The 13,038-nt window shown below is 38.9% G+C and overlaps 1 protein-coding gene across 2 annotated transcripts in view; it reads left to right on the top strand.

Annotated features, from left to right (window-relative positions):
* The window catches only part of LPCAT3 (lysophosphatidylcholine acyltransferase 3), a 254,920-nt gene that overhangs the window by 169,054 nt on the left and 72,828 nt on the right, over window positions 1-13,038 (top strand). The window lies entirely within an intron of this gene.

The raw sequence follows: 13,038 nt of genomic DNA on the forward strand, positions 1-13,038 counted from the left end.
TGTGTGTGTGTGTGTGTGTGTGTGTGTCTCTCTCTCTCTCTCTCCCTCTCAAAATGGCGGCCATGCCCCACTCCTAAGATGGCGGTCGCACCCCGCCCTTAAGATGGTGTTTCAGTTTCAGTTTGTACCAAGCTTGGATTTTATTTGAACAGGCAGGTTCGTGGGAAGGAAAAACAGCAGCCGAGAAATAGGAATAAAAGGAAAGGTTTATTTACAAGTATATACATAGGTTGGTATCATACCCAAACAGCAATCTTGCAATCAACACCGGCGGTACAGCAGCGCAGGTAAACACAAGTCAGATGCAGAAGTCCGTCTGTTCAGTCTTTGTGGTGCTACAGCAGTTTTTTTATCAAGTTGGAATATATAACAAGTTCACTTAAGGCACACAGACCCCCTCTTGAGAGCAAACTTCATTCTGTAACTACGTCCTTGAAGTTGTTTATTAAAGAGCGGACACGGGAATTGGCCAGATTCCCGTGTCTTACTTGTTTATTTAAGTACATCTGGGAACTTTCTGAGCTCGGAATGCCCCCAGATTGCTCAAGGAAAATGAAGACAAAACAGGCTCTCAAGCATGGAGTTCTGGACATAACTTCATTTAAAAACAACAGGAGAATACTTTAACCCTTACACAACAGGAGAATACTTTAACCCTTACACTCTCGGCCCTTAGGTATGGCCAGAACGACTGTAAGCAAAATGAGCATGTAACATAGAGGTATGCAAAGATCTAATTTGTTTATATGTATATATGTTTATATATATATATGTATATATAGGCTGCAACTACAACTACAAATACTGAGTATAATTCCAATAAAAAAGAAACTATAAAGTGGGAGAAAACGATATGATAATATTAACAACAGAAGTAATATTTATGTGAACAGGATTATCACTGTATAGCACTCTTCTCACTGGAAATTGTCCGTTCCATGTAGACATGTTCCCACCACTTACAGTTATATTAGCAAATATACAAGCTTCATTTGAAGGACAAGAAAATGAATCCTGGGTCCGGTTCATTGTGTCATTTTTCCATCCCCATCTCAATAACAGTTCTGTGGTGGAATTTGAATGTAGTGTCAGAATATTTCCTGCTGTAAACAGAAGAACTGAATGGATGTTGTGGAGTCCAAGAAGCAAGAAACCTATAAAATACTATGACCGGTAATATAAATGATTAGACGGTACTAAAACAGGAGTATCTGCTGGAGGAATGAGAAAATATACACAATTGTCTTTTCCTTTGGCTACTACTTCACCGGACTGGAGGGGCTTATTAGGGGCTGTCTGTATCCATACATGTCCAGCAGTAGTTTTATTCGTGCTACCAAAACCAAGATGTTCAGGTAATGGGGGATATTTTTGTGCTTCCCAAGTTAAGGTTTGTAGAACAGGAATAAATAAAATTTGAGCAACTCGATGTCCTTTAGGTAAAATAATATCAGTATCAGAGGAATTATAACTTAAAATTTTAATTTCTCCATAGTAATCAGCATCAATGATTCCTCCCATAATCATCATACCTTTTAAAGCTAAACTGGAACAAGCAGCAAGCTGGCCATAGTAACCTGAGGGAATCTTTAAACCAATTCCAGTAGGTATAACTTGTTGCATATGGGCTGGCAATTTTATAGTATTATAGGTAAAAAGGTCATATCCTGCTGCAGCACTCATAGCATTCCAAGGTTGTATAGCATCAGGATGAAATTTCCACCAAGTAATAGTAAGATTAGTAACTTTGGTAGCTTGGGATTTAACTTCCAATAAAGATGAGGCACTTAACATGCGTTGTAATGGGGTTTGTCCACTAGTTAAAGGACGATTATTTAATTGCATTAGAGCAGTTAATAGAAAATCTTTCCAAGCATAATATGAAGGACTTCCCAGTTTTCATAATTTTTCTTTTAATAAACCATTCATTCTTTCTATTAGACCTGCAGCTTGAGGATAATAAGGAATATGATATATCCATTCTATATTATGTTTAGCACAGTAATCTGTTATTAACTTACCTTTGAAATGTGATCCATTATCACTCTGAATTTGTAATGGGGTTCCATAATATAATATTATATAATCTAAAGTTTTTAGAGTATTTAATTGAGTAGCCCTTTTATAAGGGCATCCAATAAGAACACCAGAATAGGTATCAACAATGGTACAAATATAAGCACAGCCTTTGGACATGGGCAGTGGACCTATATAGTCAATTTGCCAAATTTGGGCAGATTCTTTTCCCCAGGCCAATTCTCCAGTTACTATGCGTGGAACTTGCTGCAATCTTTCCTTATTACAGACAGGGCATTGATATGTAATAGTTTTACAAATATCAAGTGGAAGATAAATTCCTCGCTGATTAGCCCACCTGTACATAGTTTTTGCCCCAGTATGACTGGTATGCTCGTGTATCCATTGGGCACACTTTAGATGATCTTCAGCATGAATGTTGGAATTAATTTTAGTTAAGTTGTCTGCCTTTTTATTATATAATTTCTCAACAGAATCCAAAGAGGTGTGAGCATCTACATGAAAAACAGAAACATTAGTACATTGTAAAACAATCCATATGTTTTGCCATATTTCTGCTCCCCATAATGATTTATCTCGAATTTTCCATCCATCATATTCCCACTGGGCTATCCATGTTAATAACCCCATATAGACAGCCCAGGAATCAGTAAAGATATGACATTGTCCCCCATATTCTTTTTCTAAGCATAACCATACTGCATATAATTCTGCAAGTTGACTACTACCATTTAATCCAGAGTTTTCTAATGTTAAATTTAAAGAAGGATTGTATGCCACAGCTTTCCAGTGTCGTTTTGCCCCAATGTATTTAGCAGATCCGTCCGTGAACCAGGCATGTTGTTGTTGATCAATAGTTAAGGTATTATATCCATTATTAGCCCATACTTTACTACTAATATGTTTAACAGATGGAACATCCGAAGCATCTATTAAGGAGGATGGCAGTGGACAAGAAAACACATTTTCATGTAATTGTAAAGTGCCAGTAGGTCTTGCTTTAGCCCTATTTTGAATATACCACTTCTATTTAATAACATGTGATTCTTGTGCATGTCCTATTTTATGAGATACTGGATCCGATAATATCCATTGCATTATAGGAATTTGGGGCCTCAATATTACTTCCCTATCCATAGTTATATGTTCAGTTTCAGTTAAGGCCCAATAAGCTGTTAGAAGCTGTTGCTCTAATTGAGTATATGGCTTTTTGCATTGAGGTAATTTTCTAGACCAGAAGCCCAACGGAACCCGTTTACCCTCTTGTTTTTGCCATAAACTCCAATTAGCATGTTGATCAGTTACACTAATCATTAATTCTAATGGGCCTTCCCTCAGGGACCATAGATTTAGTGCTTGCTGTATAGCTTCTTTAGTACGTTCAAATGCCTCCTGCTGCTCCTTTCCCCACTCAAATTGATACTTTTTCCTAGTTACTTTGAATAAGGGTTGTAGTAAAATTCCTAAACGTGATATATGATTTCTCCAATACCCAAATAATCCAATGTACTTTTGAGCATCCTTTTTACTTAGTTGGTGATGGAAATTCTAGAATACGCTGCTTGGCTTTTGGAGTAACTGACCGTTGTCCATGATCCCAATATATTCCTAAAAATTTAACATGTTGATCTGGCCCTTGAATTTTTGTAGGATTAATTTTCCATCCTTTATTAAGCAAATGCTCAGTAAGAGATTGTAATGCCTGTTGTAAGGTGATTTGGTCATGTCCCTGTATCATTATGTCATCAATATAATGATGGAGTACTACATTGGGATGGGTCCACTCATCTAAATGTTCAGCTACAATCTTGTGACATAGTGTTGGGCTATGTTTATATCCTTGAGGCAATCTGGTAAAGGTATATTGTCGTCCATCCCATGTAAAAGCAAAATATTGCCATTGATCAGGATTGATAGGAATGGTAAAAAAGGCATTAGCCAAATCTAAAACCACATACCATTGACCAGGATGCTTTTGAATATTTTCAAGTATAATAATGGTATCCAGCACAGCAGCATGTAAAGGTGGAGTAACTGCATTTAAATTCCTATAATCAACTGTCATTCGCCAAGATCCATCTGATTTACAGACTGGCCAGATAGGACTGTTCCACTCTGATGTACAAGGTACCATAACCTCAGCCTCTATATAGTTTTTGATGGTGCTGGTTATTTTGGCATGTCCGCCGGGTATTTTATATTGTTTACAATGTATAACTTTGGTAGGTGTAGGTAATGTAAGAGGTTCCATCCGGAGTTTCCCAATAATAATGTTAGGAAAGATTTTATAAGTCAGCTTAGCTATGGCAAAATTGTAACTCCCATCCTCTAAATGTAGAGTCATTCCTTTTAAAATGTCCATTCCTAATATGTATTCGGGAATTGGCACAATCATAACAGTGTATTTACGTCTAGGAGTATGTCCTATTTTCATTTCTAGTTCAATCTGTTTAGCAATAATTTCAGATCCTCCCAATCCAGTAATAGTAGTTCTTATCCCTTTAAATTTAGCAGGGTTACCATAAATAAGCGAAGCCTCCGCCCCAGTGTCTACCAGAGCTTTGACCTTAGTTTGAGATCCATTTTTCCAGAAAATAGTTATGGGCACATGTGGACGTATATCAAAATGTTTGCGTGACACTGAGGCTTGGCTAACATGTCAATTGGGGGTGGGGGGGAAATAAATCATCCCAGGGATAAATTTGTGATGGAGCTGGAGTTGATTCAGAATTGTCTTTTTGTTCAGTGACTATTTCTTCCTTCACTGGGGTTCCAAAAAACAGATTCATTTTGGTTTTATCATTATCAACTCCAAATTGAACCTTTTTAACTGCTCAGACTTTTTCCTTATATAAAGCCCATAATTCACTAGTAGGCAATCCGTCTAATTTATCTGGCTTTATCCCTGCTTTTAATAAAGCTTGAAACATTTCCTTCCGAGTTACTCTGTTTTTTACTTCTTTTGTTGAATCTTTGGGGGGGTTGGGGGCCCAATCGCCCATATCTCCTAACTCTACCATCTTTTCTAATATTCTCTCAATAGGATTTCCTGTTTCATTTAATAACAAAGTAATTATCAAATGTTTGTAGGCAGGGGGTGCAGTTTTAACCATAACACTGCGATGAGTGGATAACAAAGCAGTAGTCAAATAATTGTCAGTCTGTCCCAAAGCAATAGCAGTTTTCATAGCTTCCTGTTTTAACCTTCTAATTCCCTCTTGGATAGTGTACCATGGTTGATCATCAGAGGGCCAAGCAGACTCGGTGTGATATTGTCCCACACACCCACGAGCAGCTAGCTCAAGCATGCTAGTCATAGCACCAGCTCCCTCACCGCCACCAACAAACTGGTGGTCCCAAAAAGCAGTCTGAACCGTAGGATTGGTAGATACTGTTACAAATTTTGCAGCATCTTGATGATCAATGCGAATGCCTCCTGCTCCCATATCAGCAATACGCACCATCCAATCCAGTAATAGCTCATTTGGTTTTTGAGAAAATTTATATAATATATCCTGGATTTCTTGTTGGGTCAAATCTTCCTGAATTAAGTAAGTTTCAGTTCGTCCATCTGCAGCCATTTTCTGATGCTGCCTAGATAATGGCTTAGCCTGAACTGTTACGGGGGGTGGATTATATTTTCGTGCTTCCTCATCTAGTTGATCCCAATCTGGCTCATCATCCGTATCATCCCAAATATCACCATCCCATGTATCTGGATCCCAATCAGCCTTAGCAGTAGCAATCACTGCATGAACCTTCTGAGCATTTACCTTCCCCTTCCTTTTGCGATATTTGTACTGAGCACAATGCACTGCAGCTTTTTCAGCTACCCCCTGATACGTTCGAACCTGATCTCCCAAAATAAAATTTTGACATTGTAACATAGATAATTTACTTTGTAAATCTGCCAGCTCCTTCTCTAATTGCAATTTTTCTTGCATAACTTTCTGTCTGTCTATATATTGCTTTCGATATGCAGACAATAAAATCCAACCTCGTCGGCTTATAGCCGCCATCTCTTTCCCTTTTTCCACCGGGACCAGCTCCAAAGTTTCACACACCTGCATGGGGTCGGCTGATCGCAAGTGACCATCCCAATTTTCACTTAATCCTGTTCCACAAGCCCAAATACGGGCTACTGCTGAGAAGGTGGGATCATCCCACTCTGGAATATCACAAGTTACAGCTTTAATTTCTCGCTTAAAAAGAGGCATGTTATTCTCCCTTCTCCCCGAATCCTGCCGACTACGCCAATTTGTTTCAGTTTCAGTTTGTACCAAGCTTGGATTTTATTTGAACAGGCAGGTTCGTGGGAAGGAAAAACAGCAGCCGAGAAATAGGAATAAAAGGAAAGGTTTATTTACAAGTATATACATAGGTTGGTATCATACCCAAACAGCAGTCTTGCAATCAACACCGGCGGTACAGCAGCACAGGTAAACACAAGTCAGATGCAGAAGTCCGTCTGTTCAGTCTTTGTGGTGCTACAGCAGTTTTTTTATCATGTTGGAATATATAACAAGTTCACTTAAGGCACACAGACCCCCTCTTGAGAGCAAACTTCATTTTGTAACTACGTCCTTGAAGTTGTTTATTAAAGAGCGGACACGGGAATTGGCCAGATTCCCGTGTCTTACTTGTTTATTTAAGTACATCTGGGAACTTTCTGAGCTCGGAACGCCCCCAGATTGCTCAAGGAAAATGAAGACAAAACAGGCTCTCAAGCATGGAGTTCTGGACATAACTTCATTTAAAAACAACAGGAGAATACTTTAACCCTTACACAACAGGAGAATACTTTAACCCTTACAGATGGCAGCTGCTTTCCACTTTTAACCCTATCCTTCTTTCTTTCTGCCTAATTCCAATGTGAGTGAGTGAGTGAGTTTATGTGTAGTCCCATGGCCTAACAGCTACGGAGGTTGTGTGGGCCTCAACCCGCAGTTCCATGGGGACGTGGCTGGAAAGGCATCAGACTGGTCTCCCATCTGGGGGGCTCCCACCCTTTGTCCGTCAGTCTTGTATGTGGTACTGTCTTTATTGTAGCCATGTGGCAGATAGCCCTAGCCATGTCTTTTTTTGTTTTCTTCCTGATTATAATCATTATAAATGTGCAGGCTTTCTGGTATCTTCGTTCCCACCCCACCCTCTGTTCCTCTGGCACCACTGCTCAGGTGCTTCTAGCCGAAGAAACCTCCTCTTCACCCTTAGCCCCTCCACCCTCCTTCTCTTCCTTTTCTGACCCAGATGCATCTGACCCTGATGCATTCCATTTATCAAGCAAATGGAAATCAGAAAAAAATCAGGGTTTGCAATCCTAATTTCAGACAAAATATACTTTAACAACAATCAAAAGACCAGGGCATTACATAATGGTAAAGTGTTCAATTCAACCAGAGGACATAACTATCCTAAATATAAATGCACCCAACACAGGAGCACTTAGATTCATAAAGCAAGTTCTTAGAGACCTACAAAGAGACTTAGACACAATAATAATTGGAAGTTTCAACACTCCACTGACAGTATTAGACAGATCATCAAAGCAGGAAATTAACAAAGATATTCAGGACCTAAACTCAGCATTGGACCAAATGGATCTGATAGATTGCTACAGAACTCTCCACCCAAAAACAACAAAATACACATTCTTCTCATTGCCACATAGCACATACCCTAAAATTGACCACACAATCAGACACAAAGCAATTCTAAGCAAATGGCAAAGGACTGAAATCATAACACACACACTCTCAGACCATGATGCACTAAAAAATAGAAACCAAGACTTTTAAAGAATTGCTCAAAATCATGGAATTAAACAACCTGCTCCTGAATGACTTTTGGGTAAATAATAAAATTAAGGGAGATATTAAGGAGTTCTTTAAAATAAATGAGAACAAAGATACCACATACCAAATCTCTGGGACACAGGTAAGGCAATGTTAAGAAGGAAACTTATAACACTAAATGCCCACAATAAAAAGTTAGAAAGATCTCAAATTAACAACTTAGCATCACAACTGAAAGAACTAGAGAAGCAAAAGCAGACCAACCCAAAGCTAGCAGAGGACAAGAAATAACCAAACTCAGAGCTGAACTGAAGGAGATTGAGATATAAAAAACCATTCAAGGATCAACGAATCCAGGAGGGTTTTTTTTTTTTAAATTAAGATAGGCTACTAATAAAGAAAAAAAGAGAGATTCAAATAAACACAATTAGAAATAACAAAGGGAATGTTACCACTGACACCACAGAAATACAAACAACCAGCAAAAACTAGTACAAACATCTCTATACACACCAACTACAAAACCTAGAAAAGATTAATAAATTCCTGGACACGTAAACACTCCCAAGACAAAACCAGGAAGAAATTGATTGCCTGAACAGACCAATAACGAACTGCAAAATTGAATCAGTAATAAACAACCTCCCAACTACAGAACTGCTCAGGACCAGATGGATTCATAGCCAAATTCTACCAGATGTATTAAAAAGAGCTAGTACCGTGCCTACTGAAACTAACCCAAAAAACTGAGAAGGAGGGACTCCTCCCCAACTCATTCTATGCAATCAGCATAATCCTGATAGCAATACCTGACAGAGACACAAGAAAAAAAGGAAAACTTCAGGAAAGGAGAAAGGAAACTATCCTTGATGAACATCAATGCAAAAATCCTCAACAAAATCCTTGCAAACTGAGTCCAGCAGCACATCAAAAAGCTTATCCACCATGATTAAGCGGGCTTTATCCCTAGGATGCAAGGTTAGCTCAACATACACAAATCAATACATGTGATTCATCACATAAATAGAACTAAAAACAAAAACCACATGATCATCTCAATAGATGTAGAAAAGGCTTTTGATAAAATTCAACATCATGTTAAAAAAAACTCTCAATAAACTACGAACATACTTCAAAGGAACATAGCTCAAAATAATAAGAGCCATCTATGAAAAACCCACAACAAACATCATATGAATGAGCAAAAATTGGAAGCATTCCCCTTAAAAACCAGCACAAGACAAGGATGCCCTTTCTCACCACTCCTATTCAAAGTAGTCTTGGAAGTCCTGGCCAGAGCAATCAGGGAAGAGAAAGAAATAAAGAGCATCCAGTTAGGAAGAGAGGAAGTCAAACTACCTGTTTGCAGATGATATTATTCTATATCTAGAAAACCCCATAGTCTTAGCCAAAACTCCTTAAGCTTATAAATAACTTCAGCAAAGTTTCAGGATACAAAATCAACATATGAAAATCACCAGCATTTCTATACACAAACAACAGCCAAGCTGAGAGCCAAATCAGGAATGCAATCCCATTCATAATTGCCACAAAAAGAACATAATACCTAGGAATGCATATAGCTAACCAGGAAGGTGAAAGATCTCTTCAATGAGAATTATAAAATACTGCTCTAAAAAATCAGAGATGACACAGACAAATGAAAAATCATTCCATTCTTATGGATAGAAGGACTCAATATCGTTAAAATGGCCATACTGCCCAAACCAATTTACAGAGTCAATGCTATTCCTACCAAACTACCAATGGCATTCTGTAGAGAATTATTAGAAAAAACTATTTTAAAATTCATATGAACCCCAAAACAAGTCCAAATAGCCAAGGCAACCCTAAGCAAAAAGAACAGAGAAGGAGGCACCATGTTACCCAACTTCAAACTATACTACAGGGTAACAGTAACCAAAACAGCATGGTACTGGTACAAAAACAGACACACAGATCAATGGAACAGAATAAAAAGCCCAGCAATAAGTCCACAAACATACAACCATCTGATCTTGGACAAAGCTGACAAAAACAAGCAATGCAAAAATAACTCCCTGTTCAATAACTGATGCTGGGATAACTAGCTAGCCATATGCAGAAGATTAAAACTTCCTCACACCATTTACAAAAATCAACTCAAAATGGATTAAAGACTTAAAGGTAAAACCCAAAATTATGCACATCCTGGAAGATAACCTAGGCAATAACATTCTGGACACACGAGCTGGCAAAAATTTCATGACAAAGATGCCAAAAGCAATCACAATAAAAGCAAAAATTGACACGAGATCTAATTAAACTTAAGAGCTTCTATACAGCAAAAAATACTATAACTAAACACATAACTTAAAGAATGGGAGAAAATTTTTGCAAACCATTCATATGACAAAGTTCTAATATCCAACATCTATAACAAACTTAAATTTATAAGCAATAAACACAACCCCATTAAAAAGTGGGCAAAGGACATGAATAGACACTTTTCAAAAGAAGACATATGCATGACCGAACAACATATGAAGAAAAGCTCAATATCACTGATCTTTAGAGAAATGCAAATCAAAACCACAATGAGATACTATCTCACACCAGTCAGAATGGCTATTACTAAAAAAGTAGGCCAGGCACAGTGGCTCACAACTGTAATCCCAGCACTGTGGGAGGTCAGGGCAGGCAGATCACTTGAGGTCAGGAGTTTGAGACCAGCCTGGCCCACATGGTGAAACCCCATCTCTACTAAAAAAAAAAAAAAAATTAGCCAGGTGTGGTGGCAAGTGCCTGTAATCCCAGCAGAGGTTATGCCACTGCACTCCAGCCTGGGTGACAGAGTAAGACTCTGTCTCAAGAAAAGTCAAAAAAATAACAGATGCTGGCAAGTTTGCAGAAAAAAAAGAGAAGGCTTATACACTGTTGGTGGGAGCATAAACTAGTTCAACCACTGGAAAGCAGTGTGGCAATTCTTCAAAGAGCTAAAAAGAAAACTACTGGCCAGGCACAGTGGCTCACGCCTGTAATCCCAGCACTTTGGGAGGCAAAGGCAGGTGGATCACTTGAGGTCAGGAGTTCAAGACCAGCCTGGCCAGCATGCTGAAACCCCATCTCTACTAAAAATACAAAATTAGCTGGGCGTGGTGGTGCCTGCCTATAATCCCAACTACTCCGGAGGCTGAGGCAGGAGAATCTCTTAGAATCTGGGAGGCGATCCAAGATGGCTGACCACTAGCAGCTCGGGATAGTAGCTCCTAGTGAAAGTGCAGAGAACGAGAGGACACCACACTTTCAGACGAATTTTTGTTGCTCACGGACCAGGAGATTCCCAGCGGAGGAGCCCCACGGGTCGCTAGCGTGACTCTTGTGGCTGGCACGGCGGTTTTGCTGGCGCCTCTGCGCTGCAGTTCTTGGTGCAGAGTGATCCGGACTGGGTCCCCTTTTGGCCGATTCCCGGGCAGAAAAGCACCATCAATCTTAACACCGCTGTTTTGGCCGGCACAGGGGATTGCTCAGATTTCGGCACTGGGAATCAACAAGTTCGACGTCCACTCAGAAACCTAATTTGAAAGTCGGAAATCACAAAGACGACAGGTGGATAAATTTACAATGATGGGAAGAAACCAGCGTAAAAAGGCTGAGAATACCCAAAATCAGAATGCCTCTCCCTCTACAGGTGATCACAGTTCCTCATCAGCAACGGAACAAGCCCTGATGGAGAACAAGTACGTTCCATTAACAGAAGTAGGCTTCAGAAGGTGGATGATAAGAAACTTCTGTAAATTAAAAGAACTTGTTCTAACCCAATGCAAAGAAACTAAGAACTTTGAAAAAAGGTTTGACGAAATGCTAATGAGAATAGACAATTTGGAGAGGAATATAGGTGAATTAATGGAGCTGAAAAACACAACACGAGAACTTCGCCAAGAATGCACAAGTTTTAACAGTCGAATTGATCAAGCAGAAAAAAGGATATCAGAGTTCAAAGACCAACTTAACGAAATAAAACGAGAAGTCAAGAGTAGAGAAAAAAGGATAAAAAAGAATGAGCAAAGAGAAATACAGGACTATGTGAAAAGACATAATCTACGTTTGATAGGTGTACCTGAATGTGACAAAGAGAATGAATCCAAGTTGGAAAATACTCTTCAGGAGATTATTCAGGAAAACTTTCCCAACCTAGTAAGACAGGACAATATTCAACTCCAGGTAATACAGAGAACACCACAAAGATATTCCTCAAGAAGACCAACCCCAAGGCACATAATCGTAAGATTCACTAGGGTTGAAATGAAGGAGAAAATACTAAGAGCAGCCAGAGAGAAAGGTCAGGTTACCCACAAAGGGAAGCCTATCAGACTTACAGCAGATCTCTCAGCAGAAACCCTACAAGCCAAAAAAGAGTGGGGGCCAATATTCAACATCCTTAAAGAAAAGAACCTTCAACCCAGAATTTCATATCCAGGCAAACTGAGCTTCAAAAGCGAAGGAAAAATAAAATCTTTTGCAAACAAGCAAGTACTTAGAGATTTTACCATCACCAGGCCTACTTTGCATAAGCTTCTGAAAGAAGCACTACACATATACACGAACAACCAGTATCAGCCTTTCCAAAAATATAACCAGCTAGCATCAAATGGCAGTATTAAACTCATATATATTATTAACTGGATAAAAAGCCAAAACCCATCAGTACGCTGTATCCAGACCCATCTCACATGCAACGATACACAAAGACTCAAAGGGAGAGGAAGATTCACCAACCAAACGGAGAGCAAACATAAATAAATAAAAAGCAGGAGTTGCAATTCTTACCTCTGATAAAATAGACCTTAAAGCAACAAAGATCAAAAGAGGCAAAGAAGAACATTACATAATGGTAAAAGGATCAATGCAACAAGAAGAGCTAATGATCCTATATATACACATACCCAATACAGGAGCACTCAGATACATAAGACAAGTTCTTAATGACTTATAAAGAGACTTAGCCTCCCACACAATAGTAGTGGGAGACTGTAACATCACATTGTCAATATTAGACTGATCAACGAGATAGAAAATTAACAAGGACATCCAGGACTTGAATTCAGACCCGGAACAAGTAAACTTAATAAACATTTATAGAACTCTCCACTTCAAATACACAAAACATACATTCTTATCAGTACCATATCACACCTATTCCAAAAGTGACTACATAATTGGAAGT

This window comes from Aotus nancymaae, unplaced genomic scaffold (assembly GCF_030222135.1).
Source record: "Aotus nancymaae isolate 86718 unplaced genomic scaffold, 86718_ANA_hifiasm-v0.15.2.pri h1tg000016l, whole genome shotgun sequence".
NCBI classification, from domain to species: Eukaryota; Metazoa; Chordata; class Mammalia; order Primates; family Aotidae; genus Aotus; species Aotus nancymaae.